Below are 8355 nucleotides of genomic sequence, written 5' to 3'. Positions count from 1 at the left end.
CACCTGGGAGCGCCGCTCGCCGTAGCCATGACCACGGCCACCCCTCCCCTCTCCGACGTGCTCCCGAGCTCCTGCACCTCGTCGCCAACCCCCTCACCGAGCCACGTGACCGGAAGGGCCCCGAGCAGCCGCCATCGTCATCATCTCCGAGCTTCGGCCCCGGTGCCGTCTCCGTCGAATTCGGCCACTCCGGCGCGCCCCCGAGCCCACTGACCCTCCCTACAGCTCCGCGGTGAGCCTCCGTGCAGAACCCCTCTCTCTCCCCTCGCGTTTGCGAGCTCTAGGCCATAGCCCCGTCGCGGCCGAACTCCGGCCGCCGCTGACCATGTCGCCGCCGTGGCCTGAGCTCGAACGGGTCACGCTCGTGCATCTCACCGAGCTCGTGGTGACTCCAGGAGGCTGCGCAGTGCTTTACCTCACTCGCCCGTGCTTCACAACGCCGTTTTCGCCGAGGTCCGAACTCCGGCGCCGCCTCGGGCTCCATTCCGGCGAACCCCGGCCACCCCCGCACCTCCCGTTGGTCCCCTTAGATGCGCATGGGCACGGGCTACCTCCTGGTGCCCTTGGCGCGTCGATCCGTCGCCTCTGGCGTAACTCCGGCGAGCCACCGCCGCTCTGGGTCGTCGCCGTCGTCCAACCACCGGCAAATCCGACGTGGCGGGTCATTAGGGCCTAACCACCCCGCTAACCCAGGCCTAGGGCCACTGACAGGTGGGCCCTACCCTTTAATTAACCCGGCTAACCATTTAGTTAAGTCAATTAAACTCTGTTAAATCACTGTGCAGCTGACATGTGGGTCCCATAGGTCAGATTTGACCTGGACAACGTCGTTGACTTGCTGACGTCACTATGAAGTCATGCTGACGCAGTAAATTCATTTCTGGATTTATTATTAATCAGGAAATTACAGAAAATGCCTAAAACTTCAATAAATCATAGAAAATTAACCGTAACTCCAAATTAAATAATTTATATATGAAAAATTATCAGAAAAATTCAAGGAATCCATCTGTACCATTTCCATGCATGTTAGAACAACTTATAGCTGCTGTTTAGCACAAATCAAATAAAGGGCATTTAAATAATCACATATGGAGTTTGAATTTGAATCTTGTATTCAAACCAACTTCATTTAATCTGTTGCTAGTTGCGTTGGCTCAAAACACATTCATTTTGCCATGTCATGATCATGCATCATATTGTGCATTGCATTGATTGTGTTCCCTTCTGTGTTGCCGGTATTTGTCCCCTCTCGATAGACGTGATACCGATGATGTGATCGTTGACACTGATGAAGACTCAATGTTATCTTCAAAAGTGCCAGGCAAGCAAAACCCCCTTGTTCATTCCGATACAATCCCACTCTCTCGCTCCTACTCTCTTTTACTGCATTAGGACAACAACAATTCAACTGTTACTTGCTGCGGTAGCTGAACCCCTTTATCCTTTGCATGACCTGTCATTGCCACAGTAAATAGATAAAACCCACTAGCATGAGTAGGAGTTGTTTGAGCCCTGATGTGCCTACTCATTTATGTTTGTTGTCATGCCTGCTACTGCTTAGAGTTGAGTCAGGTCTGATTCATCGGGGATGAATCAGAGGCGTGGGAACATGTCCTACTGTGTGTGAGCTAAGTGTGTGTGAACACGATTTGGTAAAGGTAGCGGTGAGAGGCCATGTAGGAGTACATGGTGGGTTGTCTCATTGCAGCCGTCCTCAGGAACTGAGTTCTGTGTTTGTGATCCATGACTCAGCTACTACCACGCATTGGGCCCGAAACCAATGGACCCTCTCGGCTTCTTGATCACCCTTGTCCTCTGTCCAGGAGTTGCAAGTAGTTTCTGGTGTTTGTAGTATGCTGGAGGCCGTGCGCAGCGCTGACCGTAGGGGTGGGCTGTGATGCGGTAGGCACGTGGCACGGTGTACCGGCGCCCGTTTGGTGTCCCGGGAACCCTGTTCACATCGTTTGGGGCTGTGAGCGAAACTCCGGCCGGATCTCCTCATGGATGGAACCCGAATAGGCGATAAACCTGGACTAGAGACTTAGGTGATTAGGTAGGTCGTGGCCGACACCCACGTTGGGCTTCCGCTTGAAGGTTGCCGAGTACATGTCGTGTAAACGGCGGTAAGTGGTGAGAGCGTGTGTGAAGAAGTACACCCCTGCAGGGTTAACCTAATCTATTCGAATAGCCGTGTCTGCGGAAAAGGACTTCTGGGTTGCTTATATCAGTTCATAGACAAGTGAAAGTGGATACTCTAAAATACGCAAGATAAGCGTGAGTGCTATGGATGGCGTTCTCGTAGGGAGACGGGAGCGGATCCATAGTGGTGTATTGATATGGTGAATATGTGGACTCGTGTGCGCCACCTCAAAAGAGTCGCTTGCAGTCGTAGTTTAGGATAGCCACCGAGTCAAAGCTGGCTTGCTGCAGTTAAACCCCACCATCCCCTTTGTTGATAATGATGCATATGTAGTTAGTTCTGATGTAAGTCTTGCTGGGTACATTTGTACTCACGTTTGCCTATTTTATGTTTTTGCAGAGAGACTTCGGTCTCACTAGTAGTTTCGCGTGGACTTCGACGTTTAGCTTGTTACCTCAGCTACGATCTTGTGCCCTCGACAGGATCTGATAGATAGTCAGGCTTCTCAGCCTTTTTCATTTATAGATGTCTGTACTCAGACATGATAGCTTCCGCTTGTGCTTTGACTTGTATGCTCTGATTGTTGGGTCATGAGACCCTTGATTGTAATATCGCGCTCCTCGGAGCCTATTGAATAAATTACTTGAGTCGTAGAGTCATGTTGTGATGCCATGTTGTATTTGCACATATCGAGCATATTGTGTGTATGTTATTGAAATGCTTGGTATGTGTGGGATCTGACCATCTAGTTGTTTATCTTTAGTAGCCTCTCTTACGGGGAAATGTCTCCTAGTGTTTCCACCGAGCCATGGTAGCTTGCTACTGCTCCGGAACACTTAGGCTGGCCGGCATGTGTCCTTCTTCGTTCCTGTGTCTGTCCCTTCGGGGAAATGTCACGCGATGAATATCGGAGTCCTGTTAGCCCGCTACAGCCCGGTTCACCGGAGTCCTGCTAGCCCAGTGCTACAGCCTGGATTCACTCGCTGATGACCGACACGTTCGATGCTGGGTCATGGATGCCTGTCCCTGTAAGTCTGTGCCGCTTTGGGTTTACGACTAGCCATGTCAGCCCGGGCTCCTTATCATATGGATGCTAGCGACACTATCATATACGTATGCCAAAAGGCGCAAACGGTCCCGGGCAAAAGTAAGGCGACACCCGTGGGATTACCGTGCGTGAGGCCGCAAAGTGATATGAGGTGTTACATGCTAGATCGATGTGGCATTGAGTCGGGGTCCTGACAGGCGGGCAATTTCAAGCCAGATCTACCTCCTCGCTACGACGGTACCCCCGACCCCGCGGAGTTCATGCAGCTCTACGAGCTGAGCATCGAAGCGGCCAACGGCGACGAGAAAGTCATGGCGAACTGGTTTCCTATGGCTCTCAAGGATGGTGCCTGCTCCTGGCTCCTGAATCTGCCGCACGGCTCGATCTCCTCCTGGGACGAGATGCGTGACCGCTTCGTCGCCAACTTCCAGGGCACTCGTGACCGCCCGCCGGCCGCGGGTGGCCTGCGCCGCATCAAGCAACAACCGGGAGAGACCCTCCAGAAGTACATCGAGCGCTTCAACAACACTCGCCTCAAGATCCCCAAGGTTACGTACGAGGCAATCATCTCTGCGTTCTCTGACGGCGTCCGTGACATCAAGATGAAAGAGGAGCTCTCTTTCCACAAGGAGTTGTGCACATCTCAGGAGCTGTTCAACCTGGCGACCAAGTGCGCAAGAGCTGAGGAGGGGCGCCTCTCCCTCCTTGAGCTGCCAGCTGCGGGCGCAGAGGAGAAGAAGGCCAAGGCCAAGGACGTGAAGCGCAAGGAAGCAGATGTGCTCGCGGCGGAGCCGGACACCAAGCGAGGCAGAGACCAGCCTGAGTCATCCAAGGGCAACCGACCGTTTTGCGCCTTCCACAACCTGAACACCCACAACACCAGTGACTGTCAAGAACTCAGAGCCATTCGCGGAGGATGCTTCGGTCGACGCCACGAGCGCAGCGACCGGAGCTACGGCCGAGGAGGAGGACGTGGAGGCGGACGCTGGGACGACCGTGGCCCGCGCCAGGAGTGGCGCGATAGGCCTAGTGAGGACCGCTGGCAGGATCTTCCTCGCGAGGGGCCTGGAGGGACCAGCCTCATGAGGATCGCCCTCAGGACAACGCCGGTCTTCCCCCGCTACCGCCACCACCAAGAAGGAATGACGACCACCATCAAGACGAGGGGGCTGGGGGCTTCCAGGAGCCACGCACAGTCGCCTGCATCTTGGGAGGCGAGCAGGCCCCAGCCTCGCAACGTAGCTTCAAACAGTTCGCTTGTCAGGTGAATGCAGTCCTCCCCAAGCTAGAGGCCATGCGCCCCCTCAGGTGGTCCTAGTGCGCCATCACCTTCAGCTTTGCAGATCAGCTCAAATACGCAGCCACCACTGGCACCCTCCCGATGCTTTGTTCACCAGTCATCAGCAACGTGCAAGTTACCAAGAACCTCATCGACGGTGGCGCAGGGCTCAACGTCCTGTCCGTCGACACGTTCGACAACCTCCAAGTGCCATATGAGCAGCTTCAGCCTACCAAGCCTTTCTTAGGAGTGACCGACGGTTCCACCACACCGATAGGGTAGGTCCGCCTCCCTGTCACCTTTGGGGAATGCATGAACTACCGCACCGAGCTCATCGACTTTGACGTCGCGCACATCCGTCTGCCATATAACGCCATCCTCGGGTACCCAGCCCTGCCAAGTTCATGGCGGGGACACACCAGGGTTACAATGTCCTCAAGATGCCAGGAAGCAGCGGGATCATCACGGTCCCGTGCGAAGAAAGGGATGCGGTGTGCTCCCTCGAGCGTGCCTTTCAAGATGACACAACCGACGACCCCGACAGCAAGAGCGAGGATCCTCCCGAGGCCATCCCCAAGAAGAAGAAGAAGCAGTTGCGCCGTGCCGGACCTCAGGAGGGTGGCGTCGCGGCTGGAACCTCGTCAGGATCAGCGCCCGCTCCAAGGGCGCTTGCCTCCATCACATAGGAAGAGCGCCCAGCGCCCTCCTCGGGCAGGGCTCGGGGGATCTCTTCTGGAGGGCCTCAGACCTTGCCGACATCACGAGGGAGGCGCTCGGGCACCACTTGGAGGCGTGCTTTGCGGCAGATTTCCCTCAGGAGAACACAGGGCAAGGAGCGCCCACTGCTCAGGAGTTCATCAGCAAGATCACTCAGGAACTACAAGACGCAAGGGCCATGTGCGGCGACCGCCACTCACAAAGCGCAGCACCCCATCCAGGCGAGGATGCCGGGCTGCACGTCTGCATCGACGTACCAGGGCTCAACATGGCCGCATCTCAGGAGCCTTTCTGGCTTTAGTGCGTGGGCCGTTGTCGGTGTTCTGGGAGCAGGGGTCCCCAGACTTGCCTGCCTACGGCCCACGGCGTGGCTAAGCCAGCAGGCCGTACGACCCATCTTCACCAACAAAGCATCCAATACCCTCGGGAGGGTCCAAGCCTCGTGAGGCAGACGACGCAAGACCTCCTCTGGAGTAGCCTAGCCAGGCAGGCTCACGAGGCCCTCGTGACGTGAGCCATGATGCACGACACCAGGCGGGCGCCAAGAAGGCGCCAGCGCGCGCAGCATCCTTGTTTCCTCTTTGGTGCTAAGGAGGCCAGCGCAGGCGAAGAGTACCGAGGTGTCAGGCAAAGGTTGCTATATTGGTGTAACGAGACCAAGACCAGGAGGACGGCAAGATGGAGGTCATCGTGGAGCCCAAGACAGCGTCACCACCAGAGCTTTTCGCAAGCGAAGACCACTTTTGTCAGGATAGCTTGTACTAGCTGCCCCCCTTCAAATTGCCCCGTCGTTGTTGGCTCCCTTCCCGCTCGATATTTGGGAAGAGGACCAGGGCCTATATAAGTAGAGATAGACACCATAGTAGAGGCATCTGATCTTAGCTTGGTCCAACCCGATCGAGAGCCTACTCACAAGAACACCTCAATCTTAGGAGGTTGTTCTTCCCTAGTACTGTTCATCATCAGCCCTAGAGGCAATCCACCACCACCACACTGGAGTAGGGTATTACACCACAACGGTGGCCCCAACCAGTATAAACCTCGTGTCTTTCTGTGTTGCGAGTTCGTCCGCGAGATCTTAGCGAGCTTGGGCGTAGATCGGTAGGAAGGTGGAACACCCTCGATGCGGCTATATCTCCTACGTGTCGAAGCACGACTTAGAGGCATAACCACATTGAAAGCAATGTCGCAAGTGAGGTAACCTTTGCAAACAACCCATGTAATATAAATAAAAGGGGAAATGATACATAGTTGGCTTACACTCGCCACGTCACACAAATACATGAATAACATTACATTCATCCAATACACTCATGGTCCGGCTACGGTACCAAAATAAAGATCAACCCCCAAATGCGACAAAGTCCCCGATCGCCCCAACTGGGCACCACTACTGATCATCTGGGAAAGACACATAGTAACGACGAGAGTCTTCATCGAACTCCCACTTGAGCTCAAGCGCATCGTCTGGAGCGGTATCATCGGTCCCTGCATCTGGTTTGGAAGTAATTTGAGTCACGGGGACTTAGCAATCTCGCACCCTCGCGATCAAGACTATTTAAGCTTATAGGTAAGACAAGGTATGATGTGGAGCTGCAGCAAGCGACTAGCATATATGGTGGCTATCCTATTCGCAAAAGAGAGCGAGAAGAGAAGGCAAAAGCACGGTCAAAAAACTACGATCAAGAAGTGATCCTGGAACAACCTACGTCCAGCATTACTCCAACACCGTGTTCACTTCCCGGACTCCGCCGAGAAGAGACCATCATGGTTACACACATAGTTGGTGCATTTTAATTAAGTTAAGTGTCAGGTTATCTACAACCGGATATTAACAAATTCCCATCTGCCCATAACCACGGGCACGGCTTTTGAAAGTTCAAATCCCTGCAGGGGAGTCCCAACTTAGCCAATCACAAGCTCTCACAGTCAACGAAGGATATTCCTTCTCCCAAGACAATCCGATCAGACTCGGCATCCCGGTTACAAGACATCCTCGACAAAGGTAAAACAAGTCCAGCAACACCGCCCGAATGTGCCGACAAATCCTGATAGGAGCAGCACATATCTCGTTCTCAGGGCACACTCAGATGAACACTACGTACAACTAAAACCAACCCTCAAGTTTCCCCGAGGTGGCGCTGCAAGTGGCTTTGTTTGGACCAGCACTCAGAGGAGCACTGGCCCGGGGGGTTTAATAAAGATGACCCTTGGGCTCCGGAAACCCAAGGGAAAAAGAGGCTAGGTGGCAAATGGTAAAACCAAGGTTGGGCATTGCTGGAGGAGTTTTATTCAAGACGAACTATCAAGGGGTTCCCATTATAACCCAACCATGTAAGGAACGCAAAATCCGGGAACATAACACCGATATGACAGAAACTAGGGCGGCAAGAGTGGAACAAAACAGTAGGAAAAAGACCGGGCCTTCCACCCTTTACCAAGTATATAGGTGCATTAAGATAAACAAGATAATATTGCGATATCCCAACAATAAACATGTTCCAACAAGGAAAGATCTCCAATCTTCACCCGCAACTAGCAACGCTATAAGAGGGGCTGAGCAAAGCGGTAACTGTCACACCCTAGCTAGTTCAAGCATTAGAGTGTGCATCATGTTTAAATTCCTCTTAAATTTGAAATGGGGAAGGCAGAAACCCCCAACACCCCCTGGAAACAACTAGGGTTTACTAAAATTATTTTCAATGAACCTGAAATGCCCTTCTAAAAAGTTCACCCTCTTTGTATTGGGTTAGAACCTCTGGCAAAATTGGTGCACAATTTTTCTAGGTCAACAGAAGGTCATTGAATTAAATCATAAGTATTTGAATTTGGGCATTTAAATGCTATAAAATAATTTAAATGCTCAAATAATTCTAGAAATAAATGTTTGCTGTTGGAAATATTCTAAACAGAGCCCGTAATTATTTTCAGGATATTTGGAAACGTTTTAGTATTTTTAATAAAGCCCAACAGTTGCAGTTAAATAGAAAAAGAAAACAAATCAGAAAAAGAGAGACAGGGAGAAGCCCACCTGGGCCTTACCTGTGCTGGCTGGCCCACCTGGCCTGTGCCAGTCGTCACCCACCTCTGCCAGTAGGCAGAGGCGTGTCGCCGGCGCGTGCTCCCGCGGCCACCTCCTGCTTCCACCTTCCGCTGCCTCCTCGTCCC

Source organism: Triticum dicoccoides, chromosome 2A, assembly GCF_002162155.2.
Source record: "Triticum dicoccoides isolate Atlit2015 ecotype Zavitan chromosome 2A, WEW_v2.0, whole genome shotgun sequence".
Taxonomy (NCBI): domain Eukaryota; kingdom Viridiplantae; phylum Streptophyta; class Magnoliopsida; order Poales; family Poaceae; genus Triticum; species Triticum dicoccoides.
This window is presented reverse-complemented; position numbering follows the sequence as displayed.